Source organism: Carica papaya, chromosome 1 (genome assembly GCF_054855325.1).
Source record: "Carica papaya isolate Zhongbai chromosome 1, ASM5485532v1, whole genome shotgun sequence".
NCBI classification, from domain to species: Eukaryota; Viridiplantae; Streptophyta; class Magnoliopsida; order Brassicales; family Caricaceae; genus Carica; species Carica papaya.
In genome coordinates this window covers 14253601-14277933 of record NC_142309.1, presented here as the reverse complement: position 1 = coordinate 14277933, position 24333 = coordinate 14253601, and the positions used below count along the sequence as shown (strand labels likewise).

The 24333-nt window shown below is 45.8% G+C and overlaps 1 non-coding gene and 39 pseudogenes across 1 annotated transcript; all 40 read left to right on the top strand.

Annotated features, from left to right (window-relative positions):
- The first annotated feature begins 143 nt into the window (after positions 1-143).
- LOC148269439 (5S ribosomal RNA) lies at positions 144-262 on the top strand (annotated as a pseudogene).
- Positions 263-468: 206 nt separating this feature from the next.
- LOC148269438 (5S ribosomal RNA) lies at positions 469-589 on the top strand (annotated as a pseudogene).
- A 1552-nt stretch (positions 590-2141) lies between these two features.
- Positions 2142-2260, top strand: LOC148269437 (5S ribosomal RNA; annotated as a pseudogene).
- Positions 2261-2465: 205 nt separating this feature from the next.
- Positions 2466-2584, top strand: LOC148269436 (5S ribosomal RNA; annotated as a pseudogene).
- A 207-nt stretch (positions 2585-2791) lies between these two features.
- LOC148269435 (5S ribosomal RNA) lies at positions 2792-2910 on the top strand (annotated as a pseudogene).
- Positions 2911-3116: 206 nt separating this feature from the next.
- Positions 3117-3235, top strand: LOC148269434 (5S ribosomal RNA; annotated as a pseudogene).
- A 206-nt stretch (positions 3236-3441) lies between these two features.
- On the top strand, positions 3442-3560 carry LOC148269433 (5S ribosomal RNA; annotated as a pseudogene).
- Positions 3561-3767: 207 nt separating this feature from the next.
- Positions 3768-3886, top strand: LOC148269432 (5S ribosomal RNA; annotated as a pseudogene).
- Positions 3887-4447: 561 nt separating this feature from the next.
- On the top strand, positions 4448-4566 carry LOC148269431 (5S ribosomal RNA; annotated as a pseudogene).
- Positions 4567-5128: 562 nt separating this feature from the next.
- On the top strand, positions 5129-5247 carry LOC148269430 (5S ribosomal RNA; annotated as a pseudogene).
- A 235-nt stretch (positions 5248-5482) lies between these two features.
- On the top strand, positions 5483-5601 carry LOC148269429 (5S ribosomal RNA; annotated as a pseudogene).
- Positions 5602-6158: 557 nt separating this feature from the next.
- Positions 6159-6277, top strand: LOC148269428 (5S ribosomal RNA; annotated as a pseudogene).
- Positions 6278-7192: 915 nt separating this feature from the next.
- Positions 7193-7311, top strand: LOC148269427 (5S ribosomal RNA; annotated as a pseudogene).
- Positions 7312-7870: 559 nt separating this feature from the next.
- Positions 7871-7989, top strand: LOC148269426 (5S ribosomal RNA; annotated as a pseudogene).
- Positions 7990-8550: 561 nt separating this feature from the next.
- Positions 8551-8669, top strand: LOC148269425 (5S ribosomal RNA; annotated as a pseudogene).
- A 206-nt stretch (positions 8670-8875) lies between these two features.
- On the top strand, positions 8876-8994 carry LOC148269424 (5S ribosomal RNA; annotated as a pseudogene).
- Positions 8995-9200: 206 nt separating this feature from the next.
- On the top strand, positions 9201-9319 carry LOC148269423 (5S ribosomal RNA; annotated as a pseudogene).
- A 207-nt stretch (positions 9320-9526) lies between these two features.
- Positions 9527-9645, top strand: LOC148269422 (5S ribosomal RNA; annotated as a pseudogene).
- Positions 9646-9850: 205 nt separating this feature from the next.
- On the top strand, positions 9851-9969 carry LOC148269421 (5S ribosomal RNA; annotated as a pseudogene).
- A 206-nt stretch (positions 9970-10175) lies between these two features.
- Positions 10176-10294, top strand: LOC148269420 (5S ribosomal RNA; annotated as a pseudogene).
- A 206-nt stretch (positions 10295-10500) lies between these two features.
- Positions 10501-10619, top strand: LOC148269419 (5S ribosomal RNA; annotated as a pseudogene).
- Positions 10620-10825: 206 nt separating this feature from the next.
- LOC148269418 (5S ribosomal RNA) lies at positions 10826-10944 on the top strand (annotated as a pseudogene).
- A 206-nt stretch (positions 10945-11150) lies between these two features.
- On the top strand, positions 11151-11269 carry LOC148269417 (5S ribosomal RNA; annotated as a pseudogene).
- An 886-nt stretch (positions 11270-12155) lies between these two features.
- Positions 12156-12274, top strand: LOC148269416 (5S ribosomal RNA; annotated as a pseudogene).
- Positions 12275-12481: 207 nt separating this feature from the next.
- Positions 12482-12600, top strand: LOC148269415 (5S ribosomal RNA; annotated as a pseudogene).
- A 558-nt stretch (positions 12601-13158) lies between these two features.
- LOC148269414 (5S ribosomal RNA) lies at positions 13159-13277 on the top strand (annotated as a pseudogene).
- Positions 13278-14163: 886 nt separating this feature from the next.
- On the top strand, positions 14164-14282 carry LOC148269413 (5S ribosomal RNA; annotated as a pseudogene).
- A 206-nt stretch (positions 14283-14488) lies between these two features.
- LOC148269412 (5S ribosomal RNA) lies at positions 14489-14607 on the top strand (annotated as a pseudogene).
- Positions 14608-14814: 207 nt separating this feature from the next.
- Positions 14815-14935, top strand: LOC148269411 (5S ribosomal RNA; annotated as a pseudogene).
- Positions 14936-15140: 205 nt separating this feature from the next.
- Positions 15141-15259, top strand: LOC148269410 (5S ribosomal RNA; annotated as a pseudogene).
- Positions 15260-16115: 856 nt separating this feature from the next.
- On the top strand, positions 16116-16234 carry LOC148269409 (5S ribosomal RNA; annotated as a pseudogene).
- Positions 16235-16792: 558 nt separating this feature from the next.
- LOC148269408 (5S ribosomal RNA) lies at positions 16793-16911 on the top strand (annotated as a pseudogene).
- A 206-nt stretch (positions 16912-17117) lies between these two features.
- LOC148269407 (5S ribosomal RNA) lies at positions 17118-17236 on the top strand (annotated as a pseudogene).
- A 206-nt stretch (positions 17237-17442) lies between these two features.
- On the top strand, positions 17443-17561 carry LOC148269406 (5S ribosomal RNA). Its single transcript, XR_015816449.1, has one exon. It is a non-coding gene; the product is annotated as a 5S ribosomal RNA (ribosomal RNA).
- Positions 17562-18124: 563 nt separating this feature from the next.
- On the top strand, positions 18125-18241 carry LOC148269405 (5S ribosomal RNA; annotated as a pseudogene).
- Positions 18242-18802: 561 nt separating this feature from the next.
- On the top strand, positions 18803-18921 carry LOC148269404 (5S ribosomal RNA; annotated as a pseudogene).
- A 3195-nt stretch (positions 18922-22116) lies between these two features.
- On the top strand, positions 22117-22235 carry LOC148269403 (5S ribosomal RNA; annotated as a pseudogene).
- A 205-nt stretch (positions 22236-22440) lies between these two features.
- Positions 22441-22559, top strand: LOC148269402 (5S ribosomal RNA; annotated as a pseudogene).
- Positions 22560-23104: 545 nt separating this feature from the next.
- On the top strand, positions 23105-23223 carry LOC148269401 (5S ribosomal RNA; annotated as a pseudogene).
- A 560-nt stretch (positions 23224-23783) lies between these two features.
- Positions 23784-23902, top strand: LOC148269400 (5S ribosomal RNA; annotated as a pseudogene).
- The last annotated feature ends 431 nt before the right edge of the window (positions 23903-24333 follow it).

The window sequence follows — 24333 nt, the reverse complement described above, 5'->3', positions numbered from 1 at the left end:
CGCAAATGTGAGTCAAGACGCATGGACATTTTAATTGATATTAGAACGAGAAGGCGAGGTGAAGTGCGAACGTACTAGGAAACAAATGACGGGAGGGGGAAGAAAGGACAAGTAGTGTATGTATTTGCAGCGCGAAATTAAACAGGTGCGATCATACCAGCACTAATGTACCGGATCCCATCAGAACTCTACACTTAAGTGTGCTTGGGCAAGAGTACGACTCGGATGGGTGACCTCCTGGGATGTCCTCGTGTTGCACCCGTATTTTTTCGGAGGGGTCGTTCGACATTACGCGCGAAAGGAATTATGAACCGCTTGTTCATTCACAGAGGTGAGTCACGGTGCCGGGGCATTTTACTTTATATTAGAACGAGAAGGAGAGATGCAGAGTGCACGCACAAGGAAATAAATGACGGAAGGGGGGATGGAACGAGAAAGAGTGTATGTATTTACAGCTCAGAATGAAATATGAGCGATCATACCAGCACTAATGCAACGGATTCTATCAGAACTCCGCAGTTAAGGGTGCTTGGGCGAGAGTAGTACTAGGATGGGTGACCTCCTGCGAAGTCCTTATATTTCACCCATTTTTTTGGGAAGTCCTCGTGTTGCACCCATTTTTTTGGGAAGTCCTCGTGTTGCACCCATTTTTTTGCAAATGATTCTTTCGACGCTACGCGCGACTTGAATTATCGTCCGTAGGTTTATTAACAAATGTGAGTCACGGCGCTGTAGTATTTTACTTGATATTTGAACGAGAACGGGAGGTGCAGTGCGCAAGCACAAGGAAACAAATGACGGGAGGGGGAAGAAAGGAGAAGGAGTGTATGTATTTGCAGCGCGAAATTAAATAGTTGCGATAATGCCAGCACCAACGCATTGGATCCCATCAGAACTACGCAGTTAAGTGTGCTTGGGCGAGAGTAGTACTCAGATAGATGGGGGACCTCCTAGGAATTCTTCGTGTCGCACCAATTTTTTTTCAAACAGGTCGTTCGACGTTACGCGCTATTGGAACTATGGTCCGCTTTTTTATAAGCAAATGTGAGTCAAGAAGCAGGGGCATTTTAATCGATATTAGAATGAGAAAGAGAGGTGCAATGTGAACGGACAAGGAAACAAATGATGGGAGGCGGGAGGGAAGGAGAAGGAGTGTATGTATTTTCAGCACCAAATGAAACAGGTGCGATCATACCAGCACAAATGCACCGGATCCCATCAGAACTCTGCAATTAAGTGTTTTTTGACGAAAGTAGTATAAGGATGGGTTACCTCCTGGGAAGTTCTCGTGTTGTACCCATTTTTTTTTTCAGATGGGTCGTTCGACGTTACGCGCGACTGGAATTATGGTCTGCTGGTTTATACGCAAATGTGAGTCAAGAGGCAGGGGCATTTTAATTGATATTAGAACGAGAAGAAGAGGTGAAGTGTGAACGCACCAGGAAACAAATGACGGGAGGGGGAAGAGAGGAGAAGGAGTGTATGTATTTGCAGTGCGAAATAAAACAGGTGCGATCATACCAGCATTAATGCTCCGAATCCCATCAGAAGTCTGCAGTTAAGTGTGTTTGGGCGAGAGAAGTACTCAGATGGGTGGTTCGAAGTTACGAGAGAATGGAATTATGATCTCCGGGTTCATTCGCAAAGGTGAGTCACGGTGCCGGGGCATTTTACTTGATATTAGAACGAGAAGGAGAGATGCAGAGTGCACGCACAAGGAAACAAATGACGGGAGGGGGGGATTGAAGGAGAAAGAGTGTATGTATTTGCAGCGCAGAATGAAACATGAGCGATCATACCAGAACTAATGCAACGGATTCTATCAGAACTCCGCAAGTTAAGGGTGCTTGGGCGAGAGTAGTACTAGGATGGGTGACCTCTTGCGAAGTCCTTATATTTCACCCATTTTCTTCGGAAGTCCACGTGTTGCACCTATTTTTTATGCTGATGATTCTTTCGACGTTACGCGCGACTTTGATTATGGTCCGCAGGTTTATTCGCAAATGTGAGTCATGGCGCCGTGGCATTTTACTTTATATTTGAATGAGAACGGGAGGTGCAGTGCGCACGCACAAGGAAACAAATAACCAGCGGGGGAAGAAAGTTGAAGGAGTGTATGTATTTGCAACGGGAAATTAAACAGGTGCAATCATACCAGCACTAATGAACCGGATCCCATCAGAACTCCGCAGTTAAGTGTGCTTGGGCGAGAGTAGTAATCGGATGGGTGACCTCTTAGGAAGTCCTCGTGTCGCACCAATTTTTTTTCAGACAGGTCGTTCGATATTACGCGCGATTGGAATTATGGTCAGCTGGTTTATATGCAAATGTTTGTCAAGAAGCACGTGCATTTTAATCGATATTAGAACGAGAGAGAGAGGTACAGTGTGAACGCACAAGGAAATAAATGAAGGGAGGGGGAGGGAAGGAGAAGGAGTGTATGTATTTTCAGCACGAAATAAAACAGGTGCGATCATACCAGCACAAATGCACCGGATCCCATCAGTACTCCGCAGTTAAGTGTGCTTTGGCGAAAGTAGTACAAGGATGGATTACCTCCTGGGAAGTTCTCGCGTTGCACCCATTTTTTTTTTAAATGGGTCGTTCGATGTTACGCGCGACTGGAACTATGGTCCGCTGGTTTATACGCAAATGTGAGTCAAGACGCAGGGGCATTTTAATCGATATTAGAACGAGAAGGAGAGGTGCAGTGTGAACGCACAAGGAAACAAATAATGGGAGGGGGGAGGAAAGGAAAAGGAGTGTATGTATTTTTAGCACGAAATAAAACAGGTGCGATAATACCAGCACAAATGCACTGGATCCCAACAGAACTCCGCAGTTAAGTGTGCTTTGGCGAAAGTAGTACAAGGATGGGTTACCTCCTGGGAAGTTCTCGCGTTGTACCCATTTTTTTTTTAGATGGGTCGTTCGATGTTACGCGCGACTGGAACTATGGTCCGCTGGTTTATACGTAAATGTGAGTCAAGACGCAGGGGCATTTTACTTGATATTTGAACGAGAACGGGAGGTGCTGTGCGCACGCACAAGGAAACAAATGACGGGAGGGGGAAGAAAGGAGAAGGAGTGTATGTATTTGCAGCGCGAAATTAAATAGGTGCGATCATATCAGCGCTAATGCACTGGATCCATTCAGAACTCTGCAGTTAAGTGTGCTTGGGCGAGAGTAGTACTTGTATGGGTGACCTACTGGGAAGTTCTCGTGTCGCACCAATTTTTTTTCAAACAGGTCGATCGACGTTACGCGCGACTGGAACTATGGTCCGCTGGTTTATACGCAAATGTGGGTCAAGAATCAGGGGCATTTTAATCGATATTAGAACGAGAAGGAGAGGTGTAGTGTGAACGCACAAGGAAATAAATGATGGTTGGGGGGAGGGAAAGAGAAGGAGTCTATGTATTTTCAGCACAAACTGAAACAGGTGCGATCAAACCAGCACAAATGCACCGGATCCCATCAGAACTCCGTAGTTAAGTGTGCTTTGGCGAAAGTAGTACAAGGATGGGTTACCTCCTAGGAAGTTCTCGTGTTGCACCCAATTTTTTTTTAGATAGGTCGTTCGATGTTACGCGTGACTAGAACTATGGTCCGCTGGTTTATGTGCAAATGTGAGTCAAGACGCAAGGGCATTTTAAATTGATATTGGAACGAGAAGAAGAGGTGAAATGTGGATGCACCAGGAAACAAATGACGGGAGGAGGAAGAAATGAGAAGGAGTATATGTATTTGCAGCGCAAAAATAAATAGGTGCGATCATACCAGCACTAATGCACCGGATCCCATTAGAACTCTGCAGTTAAGTGTGCTTGAGTGAGAGTAGTACTCGGATGGGTGACCTCCTGGGAAGTCCTCGTGCTGCACCCATTTTTTTTCGGATGGGTCGTTCGACGTTACGCGCGAATGAAATTATGAACTCCTGGTTCATTTGCAAAGGTAAGTCATGGTGTCGGGGCATTTTACTTGATATTTAACCGAGAAGGAGAGATGCAGAGTGCACGCACAAGGAAACAAATGACGGGAGGGGGGATGGAAGGAGAAAGAGTGTATGTATTTGCAGCGCAAAATAAAACATGAGCGATCATACCAGCACTAATGCAACGGATTCTATCAGAACTCCGCAAGTTAAGGGTACTTGGGCGAGAGTAGTAGTAGGATGGGTCACCTCCTTCGAAGTCCTTATATTTCACCCATTTTCTTTGGAAGTCCTCGTGTTGCACCAATTTTTTTGTAGATGATTCTTTCGACGTTACGCGCGACTTGAATTATGGTCGGTAGGTTTATTCGTAAATGTGAGTCACGGCACCGTGGCATTTTACTTTATATTAGAACGAGAACGGGAGGTGCAGTGCGCACGCACAAGGAAACAAATGATGGGAGGGGGAAGAAAGAAGAAGGAGTGTATGTATTTGCAGCGCGAAATTAAACAGGTGCGGTCATACCAGCACTAATGCACCGTATCCCATCAGAACTCAGCAGTTAAGTGTGCTTGGGCGAGAGTAGTACTCGGATGGGTGACCTCCTGGGATGTCCTTGTGTTGCACCCATTTTTTTTTTGGATGGATCGTTCGACGTTACGCGCGAATGAAATTATGAACCGTTGGTTCATTCGCAAAGGTGAGTTACGGTGCCGAGGCATTTTACTTGATATTAGAACGAGAATGAGAGATGCAGAGTGCACGCACAAGGAAACAAATGACAGGAGGGGGGATGGAAAGAGAAAGAGTGTATGTATTTGCAGCGTAGAATGAAATATAAGGGATCATACCAGCACTAATGCAACGGATTCTATCAGAACTCCGCAAGTTAAGGGTGCTTGGGCGAGAGTAGTTGTAGGATGGGTGACCTCCTGCAAAGTTCTTATATTTCACCCATTTTCTTGGGAAGTACTCGTGTTGCACCTATTTTTTTGCAGATGATTCTCTAGATGTTACGCGCGACTTGAATTATGGTCCGCAGGTTTATTCGCAAATGTGAGTCACGTCGCCGTGACATTGTACTTGATATTTGAACCAGAACGGGAGGTGCAGTGCGCACGCACAAGGAAACAAATGAAGGGAGGGGGAAGAAATGAGAAAGAGTGTATGTATTTGCAGCGCGAAATTAAACAGGTGCGATCATACCAGCACTAATGCACCGGATCCCATCAGAACTCCGCAGTTAAGTGTTCTTGGGTGAGAGTAGAACTCGGATGGGGGACTTTATGGGAATTCGTCATATTTCACCCGTTTTCTTGGGTAGTCCTCGTGTTGCGCCCATTTTTTTGCAGATGATTCTTTTGACGTTACGCGCGACTTGAATTATGGTCCGCAGGTTTATTCGCAAATGTGAGTCATGGCACCGTGGCATTTTGCTTGACATTAGAACGAGAACGGGAGGTGCAGTGCGCACGCACAAGGAAACAAATGACGGGAGCGGGAAGAAAGGAGAAGGAGTGCATTTATTTGCAGCGCGAAATGAAACAGGTGCGATCATACCAGCACTAATGCACCGGATCCCTTCAGAACTTCGCAGTTAAGTGTGCTTGGGCAAAAGTAGTACTCGAGTGGGTGACCTACTGGGAAGTCCTCGTGTTGCAACTATTTTTTTCGGATGGGTCGTTCGACGTTACGTGAGAATGGAATTCTGAACCGCTGGTTCATTCGCAAAGGTGAGTCACGGTACCGGGGCATTTTACTTGAAATTAGAACGAGAAGGAGAGATGCAGTGTGCACGCACAAGGAAACAAATGACGGGAGGGGGGATAGAAGGAGAAAGAGTGTATGTATTTCAAGCGTAGAATGAAAAATGAGCGATCATACCAGCACTAATGCAACGGATTCTATCAGAACTCCGCAAATTAAGGGTGCTTGGGCGAGAGTAGTACTAGGATGGGTGACCTCCTGCGAAGTCCTTATATTTCGCCCAGTTTCTTGGGAAGTCCTCGTGTTGCACCCATTTTTTTGCAAATGATTCTTTGGACGTTACGCGCGACTTGAATTATAGTCCGCAGGTTTATTCACAAATGTGAGTCACAGTGCCGTAGCATTTTACTTGATATTAGAACGAGAACGGGAGGTGCAGTGCGCACGCACAAGGAAATAAATGACAGGAGATGAAAGAAAGGAGGATTGTATGTGTTTGTACCGCGAAATGAAATAGGTGCGATCTTGCCAGCACTAACGCACCGGATCCCATAAGAACTCCATAGTTAAGTTTGCTTGGGCGAGAGTAGTACTCGGATGGGTGTACTCCTGGGAAGTCCTCGTGTTGCACCCATTTTTTTTCGGATGGGTCGTTCGACGTTACGCGCGAATGGAATTATGAACCGCTGGTTCATTCGCAAAGGTGAGTCACGGTACCAGGGCATTTTACTTGATATTAGAACGAGAAGGAGAGATGCAGTGTGCACGCACAAGGAAACAAATGACGGGAGGGGGGATGGAAGGAGAAAGAGTGTATGTATTTGCAGCGCAGAATGAAACATGAGCGATTATACCAGCACTAACACAACGGATTCTATCACAACTCCGCAAGTTAAGGGTGCTTGGGCGAGAGTAGTAGTGGGTTGGGTGACCTCCTGCGAAGTCCTTATATTTCACCCATTTTATTGGAGAGTCCTCGTATTGCACCCATTTTTTTACAGATGATTCTTTCAACGTTATGCGAGACTAGAATTATAATCTGCAGGTTTATTCGCAAATGTGAGTCACAGCGCCGTGGCATTTTATTTGATATTAGAACGAGAACGAGAGTTGCAGTGCGCACGCACAAGGAAACAAATGACGGGAGGGGGAAGAAAGAAGAAGGAGTATATGTATTTGCAGCGCGAAATTAAACAGGTGCGATCATACCAGCACTAATGCACCGGATCCCATCAGAACTCCGCAGTTAAGTGTGCTTAGGTGAGAGTAGAACTCGGATGAGGGACTTTATGGGAATTCGTCATATTTCACCCATTTTCTTCTGTAGTCCTCGTGTTGCGCCCATTTTTTTGCAGATGATTCTTTTGACGTTACGCGCGACTTGAATCATGGTCCGCAGGTTTATTCGCAAATGTGAGTCATGACACCGTGGCATTTTGCTTGATATTAGAACGAGAACGGGAGGTGCAGTGCGCACGCTCAAGGAAATAAATGACGGGAGGGGGAAGAAAGGAGAAGGAGTGTATTTATTTGCAGCGCGAAATGAAACAGGTGCGATCATACCAGCACTAATGCACCGGATCCCTTCAGAACTCCGTAGTTAAGTGTGCTTGGGCGAAAGTAATACTCGAGTGGGTGACCTACTGGGAAGTCCTTGTGTCGCAACTATTTTTTTTCGGATGGGTCGTTCGACGTTACGTGCGAATGGAATTCTGAACCGCTGGTTCATTCGCAAAGGTGAGTCACGGTACCGGGGCATTTTACTTGAAATTAGAACGAGAATGAGAGATGCAGTGTGCACGCACAAGGAAACAAATGACGGGAGGGGGGATGGAAGGAGAAAGAGTGTATGTATTTCCAGCGCAGAATGAAAAATGAGCGATCATACCAGCACTAATGCAACGGATTCTATCAGAACTCCGCAAGTTAAGGGTGCTTGGGCGAGAGTAGTACTAGGATGGGTGACCTCCTGCGAAGTCCTTATATTTCGCCCAGTTTCTTGGGAAGTCCTCGTGTTGCACCCATTTTTTTTACAGATGATTCTTTGGACGTTACGCGCGACTTGAATTATAGTCCGCAGGTTTATTCACAAATGTGAGTCACGGTGCCGTAGCATTTTACTTGATATTAGAACGAGAACGGGAGGTGCAGTGCGCACGCACAAGGAAATAAATGACAGGAGAGGAAAGAAAGGAGGAGTGTATGTGTTTGTAGCGCGAAATGAAATAGGTGCGATCTTGCCAGCACTAACGCACCGGATCCCATAAGAACTCCGTAGTTCAGTTTGCTTGGGCGAGAGTAGTACTCGGATGGGTGTACTCCTGGGAAGTCCTCGTGTTGCACCCATTTTTTTTCGGATGGGTCGTTCGACGTTACGCGCGAATGGAATTATGAACCGCTGGTTCATTCGTAAAGGTGAGTCACGGTACCAGGGCATTTTACTTGATATTAGAACGAGAAGGAGAGATGTAGTGTGCACGCACAAGGAAACAAATGACGGGAGGGGGGATGGAAGGAGAAAGAGTGTATATATTTGCAGCGCAGAATGAAACATGAGCGATTATACCAGCACTAACGCAACGGATTCTATCACAACTTCGTAAGTTAAGGGTGCTTGGGCGAGAGTAGTAGTGGGTTGGGTGACCTCCTGCGAAGTCCTTATATTTCACCCATTTTATTGGAGAGTCCTCGTATTGCACCCATTTTTTTACAGATGATTCTTTCAACGTTACGAGCGACTAGAATTATAATCTGCAGGTTTATTCGCAAATGTGAGTCACGGCGCCGTGACATTTTATTTGATATTAGAACGAGAACGAGAGTTGCAGTGCGCACGCACAAGGAAACAAATGATGGGAGGGGGAAGAAAGAAGAAGAAGTGTATGTATTTGCAGCGCGAAATTAAATAGGTGCGATCATACCAGCACTAATGCACCGGATATCATCAGAACTCCGCAGTTAATTGTGCTTGGGCGAGAGCAGTTCTTAGATGGGTGACCTCCTGGGAAGTCCTCGTTTCGTACCAATTTTTTTTCAGACGGGTCATTCGACATTATACGCGACTGGAACTAAGGGCAGCTGGTTTATACGCAAATATGAGTCAAGAAGAAGGGACATTTTAATCGATATTAGAACGAGAAGGAGAGGTGTAGTGTGAACGCACAAGGAAACAAATGATGGGAGGGGGGAGGGAAGGAGAATGAGTGTATATATTTTCAGCACAAAATGAAACAGGTGCGATCATACCAGCACAAATGCACCGGATCCCATCAGTACTCCGCAGTTAAGTTTGCTTTAGCGAAAGTAGTACAAGGATGGGTTACCTCCTTGGAAGTTTTGGTGTTGCACCCATTTCTTTTTCAGATGGGTCGTTCGACGTTACGCACGACTGGAACTATGGTCCGCTGGTTTATACGCAAACGTGAGTCAAGACGCAAGGGCATTTTTACTGATATTAGAACGAGATGGAGAGGTGAAGCGTGAACGCACTAGGAAACAAATGACGAGAGGGGTAAGAAAGGAGAAGGAGTGTATTTATTTACAGTGCGAAATGAAATAGGTGCGATCATACCAGCACTAATGCACCGGATCCCATCAGAACTCCGCAGTTAAGTGTGCTTGGGCAAGAGTATTACTCGGATGGGTGACCTCCTAGGGAGTCCTCGTGTTGCACCAACATTTTTTTCGGATTGGTCGTTCGACATTATACGCGAATGGAATTATGAACCGCAGGTTCATTCGCAAAGGTGAGTCAAGAAACAGGGGCATTTTAATCGATATTAGAAAGAGAAGGAGAGATTCAGTGTGAACACACAAGGAAACTAATGATGGGAGGGGGGAGAGAAGGAGAAGGAGTGTAAGTATTTTCAGCACGAAATGAAACAGGTGCGATCATACCAGCACAAATGCACCGGATCCCATCAGAACTCCGCAGTTAAGTGTGCTTTGGCGAAAGTAGTACAAGTATGGGTTACCTCCTGGGAAGTTCTCGTGTTGCACCCTTTTTTTTTTAGATGGGTCGTTCGACTTTACGCGCGACTGGAACTATGGTCCCCTGGTTTATACGCAAATGTGAGTCAAGATGCAATGACATTTTAATTGATATTAGAACGAGAACGGGAGGTGAAGTTTGGACGCACCAGGAAACAAATGACGGGAGGGGGAAGAAAGGGCAAGGAGTGTATGTATTTGCAGCGTGCAATTAAACAGGTGCGATCATACCAGCACTAATGCACCAGATCCCATCAGAACTTCGCAGTTAAGTTTGCTTGTGTGAGAGTAGTACTCGGATGGGTGACCTCTTGGGAAGTCCTCGTGTCGCACCAATTTTTTTTCAGACGGGTCGTTCGACGTTACGCGCGATTGGAACTATGGTCCGCTGGTTCATACACAAATGTGAGTTAAGAAGTAGGAGCATTTTAATCGATATTAGAATGAGAAGGAGAGGTGCAGTTTGAACGCACACGGAAAAAAATGATCGGACGCGGGAGGGAAGGAGAAGGAGTGTATGTATTTTCAGCACGAAATGAAACAGGTGCGATCATACTAGCACAAATGCATCGGATCCCATCAGAACTCCGCAGTTAAGTGTGCTTTGGCGAAAGTAGTACAAGGATGGGTTACCTCCTAGAAAGTTCTCGTGTTGCACCCATTTCTTTTTCAGAACGGTCGTTCAACGTTACGTGCGACTGGAACTATGGTCCGCTGGTTTATACGCAAATGTGAGTCAAGACGCAGGGACATTTTTACTAATATTAGAACGAGAAGGAGAGGTGAAGCATGAACGCACCAGGAAACAAATGACGGGATGGGGAAGAAAGTAGAATGAGTGTATTTTTTCGTAGCGCAAAATGAAACAGGTACGATCATACCAGCACTAATGCACCGGATCCCATCAGAACTCCATAGTTAAGTGTGCTTGGGCGAGAGCAGTACTCGAATGGGTGACCTCTTAGGGAGTCCTCGTGTTGCACCAATTTTTTTTCGGATGGGTCGTTCGACGTTACGCGCGAATGGAATTATGAACCGCTGGTTCATTCGCAATGGTGAGTCAAGAAGCTGGGGCATTTTAATCGATATCAGAACGAGAAAGAGAGGTGCATTGTGAACGCACACGGAAAGAAATGATGGGAGGGGGGAGAGAAGGAGAATGAGTATATGTATTTTCAGCACAAAATGAAACAGGTGCGATCATACCAGCACAAATGCACCGGATCCCATCTGAACTCCGCAGTTAAGTGTGCTTTGGCGAAAGTAGTACAAGGATGGGTTACCTCTTGGGAAGTTCTCGTGTTGTACCCATTTTTTTTTCAGATGGGTCGTTCGACTTTACGCACGACTGGAACTATGGTCCGCTGGTTTATACGCAAATGTGAGTGAAGACGCAGGGACGTTTTAATTGATATTAGAACGAGAACGAAAGGTGAAGTTTGAACGCACCAGGAAACAAATGACGGGAGGGGGAAGAAAGGACAAGGAGAGAATGTATTTGCAGTGCGCAATCAAACAGGTGCGATCATACCAGCACTAATGCACCGGATCCCATTAGAACTCCGCAGTTAAGTGTGCTTGGGCGAGACTATTACTCAGATGGGTGACCTCTTGGGAAGTCCTCATGTCGCAAGAATTTTTTTTCAGATGGGTCGTTCGACGTTACGCGTGACTAGAACTATGGTCTGCTGGTTTAAACGCAAATGTGAGTCAAGAAGAATGAGCATTTTAATCGATATTAGAAGGAGAAGGAGAGGTGCATTGTGAACGCACAAGGAAACAAATTATGGGAGGGGGGAGGTAAGGAGAAAGAGTGTATGTATTTTCAGCACAAAATGAAACAGGTGCGATCATACCAGCACTAATGCAGCAGATTCTATCAGAACTCCGAAAGTTAAGGGTGCTTGGGCGAGAGTAGTACTAGGATGGGTGACCTCCTGCGAAGTCCTTATATTTCCCCCATTTTCTTAGGAAGTCCTCGTGTTGCATCCATTTTTTTGCAGATGATTCTTTCGACGTTACGCGAGACTTGAATTATGGTCCGCAGATTTATTCGCAAATGTGAGTCAAGGCGCCGTGGCATTTTTCTTGATGTTTGAACGAGAACGGGAGGTGCAGTGCGCACGAACAAGGAAACAAATGACGGCAGGGAGAAGAAAGGAAAAGGAGTGTATGTATTTGCAGCGCGAAATTAAACAGATACGTTCATACCAGCACTAATGCACCAGATCCCATTAGAACTCCGCAGTTAAGTGTGCTTGGGTGAGAGTAGAACTCCGATGGGGGACCTCCTGGCAATTCCTCGTGTCGCACCAATTTTTTTTCAGACGGGTCGTTTGACATTACGCGTGACTGGAACTATGATCCGCTGGTTTATACGCAAATGTGAGTCATGAAGCAGGGGCATTTTAATCGATATTAGAACGAGAAGGAGAGGTGCAGTGTGAACGCACAAGGAAACAAATGATGGGAGGGGTGAGGGAAGGAGAAGGAGTTTATGTATTTTCAGCTCGAAATGAAACAGGTGCGATCATACCAGCACAAATGCACCGGATCCCATCAGAACTCTGCAATTAAGTGTGCTTTGGCGAAAGTAGTACAATGATGGGTTACCTCCTGGGAAGTTCTCGTGTTGCACCTATTTTTTCTTTCAGATGGGTCGTTTGACGTTACGCGCGACTGGAACTATGGTCCGCTGGTTTATACGCAAATGTGAGTCAAGTCGCACGGGCATTTTAATTGATATTAGAACGAGAAGGAGAGGTGAAGTGTGAACGCACCAGGAAACAAATGATGGGAGGGGGAAGAAAGGAGAAGGAGTGAATGTATTTGCAGCGCGAAATGAAACATGTGCGATCATACCAGCACTAATGCACCGGATCCCATCAGAACTCAGCAGTTAACTGTGCTTGGGTGAAAGTAGTACTCGGATGGGTGACCTCCTGGGAAGTTCTCGTGTTGCACCCATTTTTTTTCAGAATGGTCGTTCGACGTTACGCGCGAATGGAATTATGAACCGCTGGTTCATTCACAAAGGTTAGTCACGGTGCCGGGGCATTTTACTTGATATTAGAACGAGAAGGAGAGATGCAGAGTACACGCGCAAGGAAACAAATGACGGGAGGGGGGATGGAAGAAGAAAAAGTTTATGTATTTGCAGCGCATAATTAAACATGTGCGATAATACCAGCACTAATGCAGCGGATTCTATCAGAACTCCGAAAGTTAAGGGTGCTTGGGCGAGAGTAGTACTAGGATGGGTGACCTCCTACGAAGTCCTTATATTTCCCCTATTTTCTTGGGTAGTCCTCGTGTTGCACCCATTTTTTTATAGATGATTCTATCGACGTTACGCACGACTTGAATTATGGTCTGCAGGTTTATTCGCAAATGTGAGTCACGGTGCCGTGGCAATTTACTTGATATTAGAACGAGAACGGGAGGTGCAGTGCGCACGCACAAAGAAACAAATAACGGAACGGGGAAGAAAGGAGGAGTGTATGTATTTGCAGCGCGAAATTAAACTGGTGCAATTATACCAGCACAAAGGCACCGGATTCCATCACAACTCCGCAGTTAAGTGTGCTTGGGCGAGAGTAGTACTTGGATGGGTGACCTCCTGGGAAGTCCTTGTGTCGCACAAATTTTTTTTCAGATGGGTCGTTCGACGTTACGCGGGACTGGAACTATGGTCCGCTGGGTTAGACGCAAATATGAGTCTAGAAGCAGGGGCATTTTAATCGATATTAGAACGAGAATTAGAGGTGCAGTATGAACGCACAAGGAAACAAATGACGGGATGGGGGAGAGAAGGAGAAGGAGTGTATGTATTTTCAGCACGAAATGAAACAGGTGCGTTTATACCAGCACAAATGTAGCGGATCCCATCAAAACTGCGCATTTAAGTGTGCTTTGGCGAAAGTAGTAAAAGGATGGGTTACCTCTTGGGAAATTCTCGTGTTGCACCCTTTTTTTTTCGGATGGGTCGTTCGACGTTACGCGCCAATGGAATTATGAACCGCTGGTTCATTCGCAATGGTTTGTCACGGTGTTGGGGCATTTTACTTGATATTAGAACGAGAAGGAGAGATGCAGAGTGCACGCAAAAGGAAACAAATGACGGGAGGGGGGATGGAAGGAGAAAAAGTGTCTGTATTTGCAGCGTATAATGAAACATGAGCGATCAGACCAGCACTAATGCAACAGATTCTATCAGAACTCCGAAAGTTAAGGGTGCTTGGGCGAGAGTAGTACTAGGATGGGTGACCTCCTGCGAAGTCCTTATATTTCACCCATTTTCTTGGGAAGTTCTCGAGTTGCACCAATTTTTTTGCAGATGATTCTTTCGACGTTACGCGCGACTTGAATTATGGTCCGCAGATTTATTCGCAAATGTGAGTCACGGCGCTGTGGCATTTTACTTGATATTTGAACGAGAACGGGAGGTGCAGTGCGCACGAACTAGGAAACAAATGACGGGAGGGAGAAGAAAGGAGAAGGAGTGTATGTATTTGCAGCGCGAAATTAAAGAGGTTCGTTCATACCAGCACTAATGCACTGGATCCCATCAGAACTCCGCAGTTAAGTGTGCTTGGGCGAGAGTAGTACTCGGATGGGGGACCTCCTGGCAATTCCTCGTGTCGCACCAATTTTTTTTCAGACAAGTCGTTCGACGTTACGCGCGACTGGATTTATGGTCCGCTAGTTTATACGTAAATGTGAGTCAAGAAGCAGGGGCATTTTAATCGATATTAGAACGAAAATAAGAGGTGTAGTGTGAACGCACAAGGAAACAAATGATGGGAGGGGAGAGGGAAGGAGAAGGAGTGTATGTATTTTTAGCTCGAAATGAAACAGGTGCGATCATACCAGCACAAACGCACCGGATCCCATCAGAACTCTGCAGTTAAGTGTGCTTTGGCGAAAGTAGTACAAGGATGGGTTACCTCCTGGGAAGTTCTCGTGTTGCACCCATTTTTTTTTTCAGATGGGCCGTTCGACGTTACACGCGACTGGAACTATGGTCCGCTGGTTTATACGCAAATGTGAGTCAAGACGCATGGGCATTTTAATTGATATTAGAGTGAGAAGGAGAGGTGAAGTGTGAACGCACCAGGAAACAAATGACGGGAGGGGGAAGAAAGGAGAAGGAGTGTATTTATTTGCAGTACGAAATGAAACTGGTGCGATCATACCAGCACTAATGCACCGGATCCCATCAGAACTCCGCAGTTAAGTGTGTGCTTGGGCGAGAGTAGTACTCTGATGGGTCACCTCCTAGGAAGTCCTCGTGTTGCACCTATTTTTTTCGGATGAGTCGTTCGACGTTTACGCACGAATGGAATTGTGTACTGCTGGTTCATTCACAAAGGTGAGTCACGGTGCCGGGGCATTTTACTTGATATTAGAACGAGAAGGAGAGATGCAGAATTCACGCACAAGGAAACAAATGACGGGAGGTGGAAGAAAGGAGAAGGAGTGTATGTCTTTGCAGCGCAAAATGAAACAGGTGTGATCATACCAGCACTAATGCACTGGATCCCATCAAAACTCTGTTGTTAAGTGTGTTTGGGCGAGAGTAGTACTCGGATGGGTGACCACCTGGGAAGTTCTCGTGTCGCAACAATTTTTTTTCAGACAGGTCGTTCGACATTACGCGCGACTGGAACTATGGTCTGCTGGTTTATACGCAAATGTGAGTCAAGAAGCAAGGGCATTTTAATCGATATTAGAATGATAAGGAGAGGTGCAGTTTGAACGCACAAGGAAACAAATTATGGGAGGGGGGAGGGAAGGAGAAGGAGTGTATGTATTTGCAGTGCAAAATTAAATAGGTTCGATCGTACCAGTACTAATGCACCGGATCCAATCAGAACTGCACAGTTAAGTGTGCTCGGGCGAGAGTAGTACTCGGATGGGTGACCTACTGGGAAGTCCTCGTGTTGCACCAAATTTTTTTCAGATGGGTCGTTTGACGTTACGCGCGAATAGAATTATGAACTGCTGGTTTATTCGCAAAGGTGAGTCACGGTGCCGGGGCATTTTACTTGATATTAGAACGAGAATGAGAGATGGAGAGTGCACGCACAAGGAAACAAATTGCGGGAGAGGGGATGGAACAAGAAAGAGTGTATATATTTACAACTAATAATGAAACATGAGCGATCATACCAGCACTAGTGCAAGGGATTCTATCAGAACTCCACAAGTTAAGGGTTCTTGAGCGAGAGTTGTACTAGGATGGGTGACCTCCTGTGAAGTCCTTATATTTCACCCATTTTTTTGCAGATGATTCTTTCGACATTATGCGCGGCTTGAATTATGGTCCGCAGGTTTATTTACAAATGTGATTCATGGCGCCGTGGCATTTTACTTGATATTAGAACGAGAACGGGAGGTGTAGTGCGCACGCACAAAGAAACAAATGACGGGAGGGGGAAGAAAGGAGAAGGAGTTTATGTATTTGCAGCGCGAAATGAGACATGTGCGATCATACCAGCACTAATGCACCGGATCCCATCAAAACTCCACAGTTAAGTGTGCTTTGGCGAGAGTAGTACTCGGATGGGTGACCTCCTTGGACGTCCTCGTGTTGCACCCATTTTTTTTAAGATGGGTCGTTCGACGTTACGCGCGAATGAAATTATGAACAGCTGGTTCATTCGCAAAGGTGAGTCTCTGTGCCGGGGCATTTTACTTGATATTAGAATGAGAAGGAGAGATGCAGAGTGCACGCACAACGAAACAAATGACGGGAGGGGGGATGAAAGGAGAAAGAGTGTATGTATTTGCAGCGCAGAATGAAACATGAGCGATCATACCAGCACTAATGCAACGGATTCTATCAGAACTCTGCAAGTTAAGGGTGCTTGGGCGAGAGTGGTACTAGGATGGGTGACCTCCTGCGAAGTCCTTATATTTCACCCATTTTCTTGGGAAGTCCTCATGTTGCACCCATTTTTTTGCAGATGATTATTTCGACATTACGCACGACTTCAATTATGGTTTGCAGGTTTATTCGCAAATGTGAGTCACGGTGCCGTGACATTTTACTTGATATTTGAACGAGAACGAGAGGTGTAGTGCGCACGCACAAGGAAACAAATGACGTGCGGAAGAAAGGAGAACGAGTGTATGCATTTACAGCGCGAAATGAAAAAGGTGCGATCATACCAGCACTAATGCAGCGGATCCCATCAGAACTCTGCAGTTAAGTGTGTTTGGGGGAGAGTTGTACTCGGATGGGTGACCTCTTGGGAAGTATTCGTGTCGCAGAAATTTTTTTTCAGACGGGTCGTTCGACGTTACGCGCGAATGAAACTATGGTCCGCTCGTTTATACGCAAATGTGAGTTAAGAAACAGGGGCATTTTAATCGATATTAGAACGAGAATGAGTGGCGCAGTGTGAACGCACAAGGAAACAAATGACGAGAGGGGGGAGGGAAGGAGAAGGAGTGTATGTATTTGCAGCACCAAATGAAACAGGTGCGATCATACCAGCACAAATGCACCGGATCCCATCTGAACTCCGCAGTTAAGTGTGCTTTGGCGAAAGTAGTACAAGGATAGGTTACCTCTTGGGAAGTTCTCGTGTTGCACCAATTTTTTTTTCTGATGAGTCGTTCGACGTTACGCGCGACTAGAACTATGGTCCACTGGTTTACACACAAATGTGGGTCAAGACGCAGAGGAATTTTAATTGAGATTAGAACGAGAATGAGAGGTGAAGTGTGAACGCACCAGGAAACAAATGAAGGGTGGGGGAAGAAAGGAGAAGGAGTGTTTGAAATTCCAGCGCAAAATGAAACAGGTGCGATCATACCAGCACAAATGCACCAGATCCCATCAGAACTCCGTAGTTAAGTGTGCTTGGGCGAGAGTTGTACTCGGATGGGTGACCTACTGGGAAGTCCTCGTGTTGCACCCAATTTTTTTCAGATGGGTCGTTCGACGTTACGCGCGAATGAAATTATGAACCGCTGGTTTATTCGCAAAGGTGAGTCACGGTACCGGGGTATTTTACTTGATATTAGAATGAGAAGGAGAGATGCAGAGTGCATGCACAAAGAAACAAATGACGGGAGGTGGGATGGAAGAAGAAAGAGTGTATGTATTTGCAGCGCATAAGGAAGCATGAGCGATCATACCAGAACAAATGCAACGGATTCTATCAGAATTTCGCAAGTTAAGGGTTCTTGGGCAAGAGTAGTACTAGGATGGGTGACCTCCTGCGAAGTCCTTATATTTCACCCATTTTCTTGGGAAGTCCTCGTGTTGCACCAATTTTTTTTTTCTGATGAGTCGTTCGACGTTACGCGCGACTGGAACTATGATCCACTGGTTTACACACAAATGTGAGTCAAGACGCAGGGGCATTTTAATTGATATTAGAACGAGAATGAGAGGTGAAGTGTGAACGCACCAGGAAACAAATGACGGGTGGGGGAAGAAAGGAGAATGAGTATTTGAAATTCCAGCGCAAAATGAAATAGGTGCGATCATACCAGCACAAATGCGCCAGATCCCATCAGAACTCCGCAGTTAAGTGTGCTTGGGCGAGAGTTGTACTCGGATGGGTGACCTACTGGGGTCCTCGTGTTGCACCCATTTTTTTTCAGATGGGTCGTTCGACGTTACGCACGAATGGAATTATGAACCGCTTCTTTATTCGCAAAGGTGAGTCACGGTGCCGGTGCATTTTACTTAATATTAGAACGAGAAGGAGAGATGCAGAGTGCACGCACAAGAAAACAAATGACGGGAGGGGGGATGGAACGAGAAAGAGTGTATGTATTTACAACTCATAATGAAACATGAGCGATCATACCAGCACTAGTGCAACGGATTCTATCAGAACTCCGCAAGTTAAGGGTTCTTGGGCGAGAGTTGTACTAGGATGGGTGACCTCCTGCGAAGTCCTTATATTTCACCCATTTTATTGGGAAGTCCTCGTGTTGCACCCATTTTTTTGTAGATGATTCTTTCGACGTTATGCGCGACTTGAATTATGGTCCGCAGGTTTATTCGCAAATGTGAGTCATGGCACCGTGGCATTTTACTTGATATTAGAACGATAACGGGAGGTGCAGTGCGCACGCATAAGGAAACAAATGACGGGAGGGGGAAGAAAGGAGAAGGAGTTTATGTATTTGCAGCGCAAAATGAAACATGTGCGATCATACCAGCACTAATGCACCGGATCCCATCAGAACTCCGCAGTTAAGTGTGCTTTGGCGAGAGTAGTACTCGGATGGGTGAACTCCTGGGACGTCCTCGTGTTGCACCCATTTTTTTTGAGACAGGTCGTTCGACGTTACGCGCGAATGAAATTATGAACCGCTGGCTTATTTGCAAAGGTGAGTCTCTGTGCCGGGGCATTTTACTTGATTTTAGAACGAGAAGGAGAGATGCAGAGTGCACGCACAACCAAACAAATGACGGGAGGGGGGATGAAAGGAGAAAGAGTGTATGTATTTGCAGCGCAGAATGAAACATGAGCGATCATACCAGCACTAATGCAACGGATTTTATCAGAACTCCGCAAGTTAAGGGTGCTTAAGCGAGAGTAGTACTAGGATGGGTGACCTCCTGGGACGTCCTCGTGTTGCACCCATTTTTTTTGAGACGGGTCGTTCGACGTTACGCGCGAATGAAATTATGAACCGCTGGCTTATTTGCAAAGGTGAGTCTCCTTGCCGGGGCATTTTACTTGATTTTAGAACAAGAAGGAGAGATGCAGAGTGCACGCACAACCAAACAAATGACGGGAGGGGGGATGAAAGGAGAAAGAGTGTATGTATTTGCAGCACAGAATGAAACATGAGCGATCATACCAGCACTAATGCAACGGATTTTATCAGAACTCCGCAAGTTAAGGGTGCTTAAGCGAGAGTAGTACTAGGATGGGTGACCTCCTTGGACGTCCTCGTGTTGCACCCATTTTTTTTGAGACGGGTCGTTCGACGTTACGCGCGAATGAAATTATGAACCGCTGGCTTATTTGCAAAGGTGAGTCTCTGTGCCGGGGCATTTTACTTGATTTTAGAACGAGAAGGAGAGATGCAGAGTGCACGCACAACCAAACAAATGACGGGAGGGGGGATGAAAGGAGAAAGAGTGTATGTATTTGCAGCGCAGAATGAAACATGAGCGATCATACCAGCACTAATGCAACGGATTTTATCAGAACTCCGCAAGTTAAGGGTGCTTAAGCGAGAGTAGTACTAGGATGGGTGACCTCCTGCGAAGTCCTTATATTTCACTCATTTTCTTGGGAAGTCCTCGTGTTGCACCCATTTTTTTGTAGATGATTCTTTTGACGTTACGCGCGACTTGAATTATGGTCCGCAGGTTTATTCGCAAATGTGAGTAACGGCGCCGTGGCATTTTACTTTATATTAGATCGAGAACGGGAGGTGCAGTGCGCACGCACAAGGAAATAAATAACGAAAGGCGAAAGAAAAGAGAAGGAGTGTATGTATTTGCAACGAGAGATTAAGCAGGTGCAATAATACCAGTAATAATTCACTGGATACTATTAGAACTCCGCAGTTAAGTGTGCTTGGGCAAGAGTAATACTCGGAAGGGTGTCCTCTTGTGAAGTCCTCGTGTCGCACCATTTTTTTTTCAGACGGGTCGTTCGACGTTACGCGCGACTGGAGCTATGGTCTGCTGGTTTATACGTAAATGTAAGTCAATAAGAAGGGACATTTTAATCGATATTAGAACGAGAAGAAGAGGTGCAGTGTGAACGCACAAGGAAACAAATGACGGGAGGGAGGAGTGAAGGAGAAGGAGTGTATGTATTTTCAGCACAAAATGAAACAGGGGCGATCATACCAGCACAAATGCACTGTATCCCATCAGAACTCCGTAGTTAAGTGTGCTTTGGCGAAAGTAGTACAAGGATGGGTTACCTCCTGGGAAGTTCTCATTTTGTACCCATTTTTCTTTTCAGATGGGTCGTTCGACGTTACGTGACTGGAACTATGATCCGTTGGTTTATACTCAAATGTGAGTCAAGACGCAGGGGCATTTTAATTGATATTAGAACGAGAAGAAGAGGTGAAGTGTGAACGCACCAGGAAACAAATGACGGGAGGGGGAAGAAAGGAGAAGGAGTGTATGTATTTGCAGCGCGAAATGAAACAATTTCGATCATAAAAGCACTAATTCACCGGATCCCATCAGAACTCCGCAGTTAAGTGTGCTTGGGCAAGAGTAGTACTCGGATGGGTGACCTCCCTGGAAGTCCTCGTGTTGCACCCATTTTTTTTTCGAATGGGTCGTTCGACGTTACGCGGGAAAGGAAGTATGAACTGCTGGTTCATTCGCAAAGGTGAGTCATGGTGCCGGGGTATTTTACTGTATATTAGAACGAGAAGGAGAGATGCAGAGTGCAAGCACAAGGAAACAAATAACGGGTGGGGGGATGGAACGAGAAAGAGTGCATGTATTTGCAGCGCAGAATGAAACATGAGCGATCATACAAGCACTAATGCAACGGATTCTATCAAAACTCCGTAAGTTAAGGGTGCTTGGGCGAGAGTAGTACTAGGATGGGTGACCTCCTGCGAAGTCCTTATATTTCACCCATTTTCTTGGGAAGTCCTCGTGTTGCACCTATTTTTTTGCAGATGATTCTTTCGACGTTACGCGCGACTTGAATTATGGTCCGTAGGTTTATTCGCAAATGTGAGTCACGGCGCCGTGGTATTTTACTTGATATTAGAACGACAATGGGAGGTGTAGTGCGCACGCACAAGGAAACAAATGATGGGAGGGGGAAGAATGGAGAAGGAATGTATATATTTGCAGCGTGAAATTAAACAGGTGCGATCGTACCAGCACTTATGCACCGGATCCCATCAGGACTCCGCAGTTAAGTGTGCTATGGCGAGAGTAGTGCTCAGATGGGTGACCTCCTGAGTTGTCCACATGTTGCACCCATTTTTTTTTCGGATGGGTCGTTCGACATTACGCGGGAATGGAATTATGAACCGCTGGTTCATTCGCAATGGTGAGTCATGGTGCCGGGGCATTTTACTGTACATTAAAACGAGAAGGAGAGATACAGAGTGCACACACAAGGAAACAAATGACGGGAGTGGGGATAGAAGGAGAAAGAGTGTATGTATTTGCGGCGCAGAATGAAACTTGAGCTATCATACTAGCACTAATGCAACGGATTCTATCAGAACTCCGCAAGTAAAAGGTGCTTGGGCGAGATTAGTACTAGGATGGGTGACCTCCTGCGTAGTCCTCGTGACGCACCAATTTTTTTTCAGACGGGTCGTTCGACGTTACGCGCTACTAGAACTATGGTCCGCTGGTTTATACGCAAATGTGAGTCAAGAAGCGGGGGCATTTTAATCAATATTAGAACGAGAAGGAGATGTGCAGTGTGAACGCATAAGGAAACAAATCACGGTAGGGGGGAGGGAAGGAGAAGGAGTGTATGTATTTTCAGCACGAAATGAAAGAGGTGCGATCATACCAGCACAAATGCACCGGATCTCATCAGAACTCTGCAGTTAAGTGTGCTTTGGCGAAAGTAGTACAAGGATGGGTTACCTCCTGGGAAGTTCTTGTGTTGCACCCATTTTTTTTTAAAATGGGTCGTTCGACATTACGCGCGACTGCAACCATGGTCCGCTGGTTTATACGCAAATTAGAGTCAAGACGCAGGGGCATTTTAATTGATATTAGAACGAGAAGGAGATGTGAAGTGTGAACGCACCAGGAAACAAATGACAGGAGGGGGAAGAAAGAGAAGGAGTATATGTATTTGGAGCGCGAAATTAAACAGGTGCGATCATGCCAGCACTAATGCACTGGATCCCATCAGAACTCTACAGTTAAGTGTGCTTGGGCAAGAGTAGTATTCGGATGTGTGACCTCCTGGGAAGTCCTCGTGCTGCACCCATTTTTTTTGGATAGGTCATTTGACGTTACGCGCAAATGGAATTATAAACCGCTGCTTCATTCGGAAAGGTGAGTCACGGTGCCGTGCCATTTTACTTGATATTAGAACGAGAAGGAGAGATGCAGAGTGCACGCACAAGGAAACAAATGACGGGAGGGGGGATGGAATTATTTACAGCAGAGAATGAAACATGAGCGATCATACCAGCACTAATGCAACAGATTCTATCAGAACTCCACAAGTTAAGGGTGTTTAGGCGAGAGTAGTACTAGGATGGGTGACCTCCTGCAAAGTCCTTATATTTCACCCAATTTATTGGGAAATCCTCATGTTGCACCTATTTTTTTCCAGATGATTCATTCGACGTTACGCGCGACTTGAATTATGGTCCGCAGGTTTATTCACAAATGTGAGTCACGGCGCCGTGGCATTTTACTTGATATTAGAACGAGAACAAGAGGTGCAGTGCGCACGCACAAGGAAACAAATGACGGGAGGGGGAAGAAAGGAGAAGGAGTGTATGTATTTGCAGCGCGAAATTAAAAAGGTGCGATCATACCAGTACTAATGCACCGGATCCCATTAGAACTCCGCAGTTAAGTGTGCTTGGGCAAGAGTTGTACTCGGATGGGTGACCTCTTGGGAAGTTCTCGTATTGCACCCATTTTTTTTCGGATGGGTCGTTCGAAGTTACGCGCGAATGGAATTATGAACCGCTGGTTCATTTGCAAAGGTGAGTCACGGTGCTTGGGCATTTTACTTGATATTAGAACGAGAAGGAGAGATGCAGAGTGACCGCACAAGAAAACAAATGACAGGAGGGGGGATGGAAGGAGAAAGAGTATATGTATTTGCAGCGCAGAATGAAACATGAGCGATCATACCAGCACTAATGCGACGGATTCTATCAGAACTCCGCAATTAAGGGTACTTGGGCAAGAGTAGTACTAGGATTGGTGACCTCCTGCGAAGTCCTTATATTTTACCAATTTTCTTGGGTAGTCCTCGTGTTGCACCCATTTTTTTGTAGATGATTCTTTCGACGTTACGCGTGACTTGAATTATGGTCCGTTGGTTTATTTGCAAATGTGAGTCACGGTGCCGTTGCATTTTACTTGATATTAGAACGAGAACGGGAGGTGCAGTGCGCACACACAAGGAAACAAATGACAGGAGGGGGAAGAAAGGAGAAGGAGTGTATATATTTGCAGCATGAAATTAAACAGGTGCGATCGTACCAGCACTAATGCACCGGATCCTTTCAAAACTCCGCAGTTAATTGTGCTTGGGCGAGAATAGTACTCGTATGGGTGACATCTTGGGAAGACCTCGTGTCGCACTAATTTTTTTTAGACTGGTCGTTCGACGTTATGCGCGACTGGAACTATGGTCAGCTGGTTTATACGCAAATGTGAGTCAAGAAGCAAGGGCATTTTAATCTATATTAGAACAAGAATGAGAGGTGCAGTGTGAACGCACAAGGAAAAAAATGATGGGAGGGGGGAGGGAAGGAGAATGAGTGTATGTATTTTCAGCACAAAATGAAACAGGTGCGATCATACCAGTACAAGTGCACCGAATCCCATCAGTACTCCGCAGTTAAGTGTGCTTTGGCGAAAGTAGTACAAGGATGAGTTACCTCTTGGGAAGTTCTCGTGTTACACCCATTTTTTTTCAGATGGGTTGTTCGACATTACGCGCGACTGGAACTATGGTCTGCTGGTTTATACACAAATGTGAGTCAAGACGCAGGGGCATTTTTACTGATATTAGA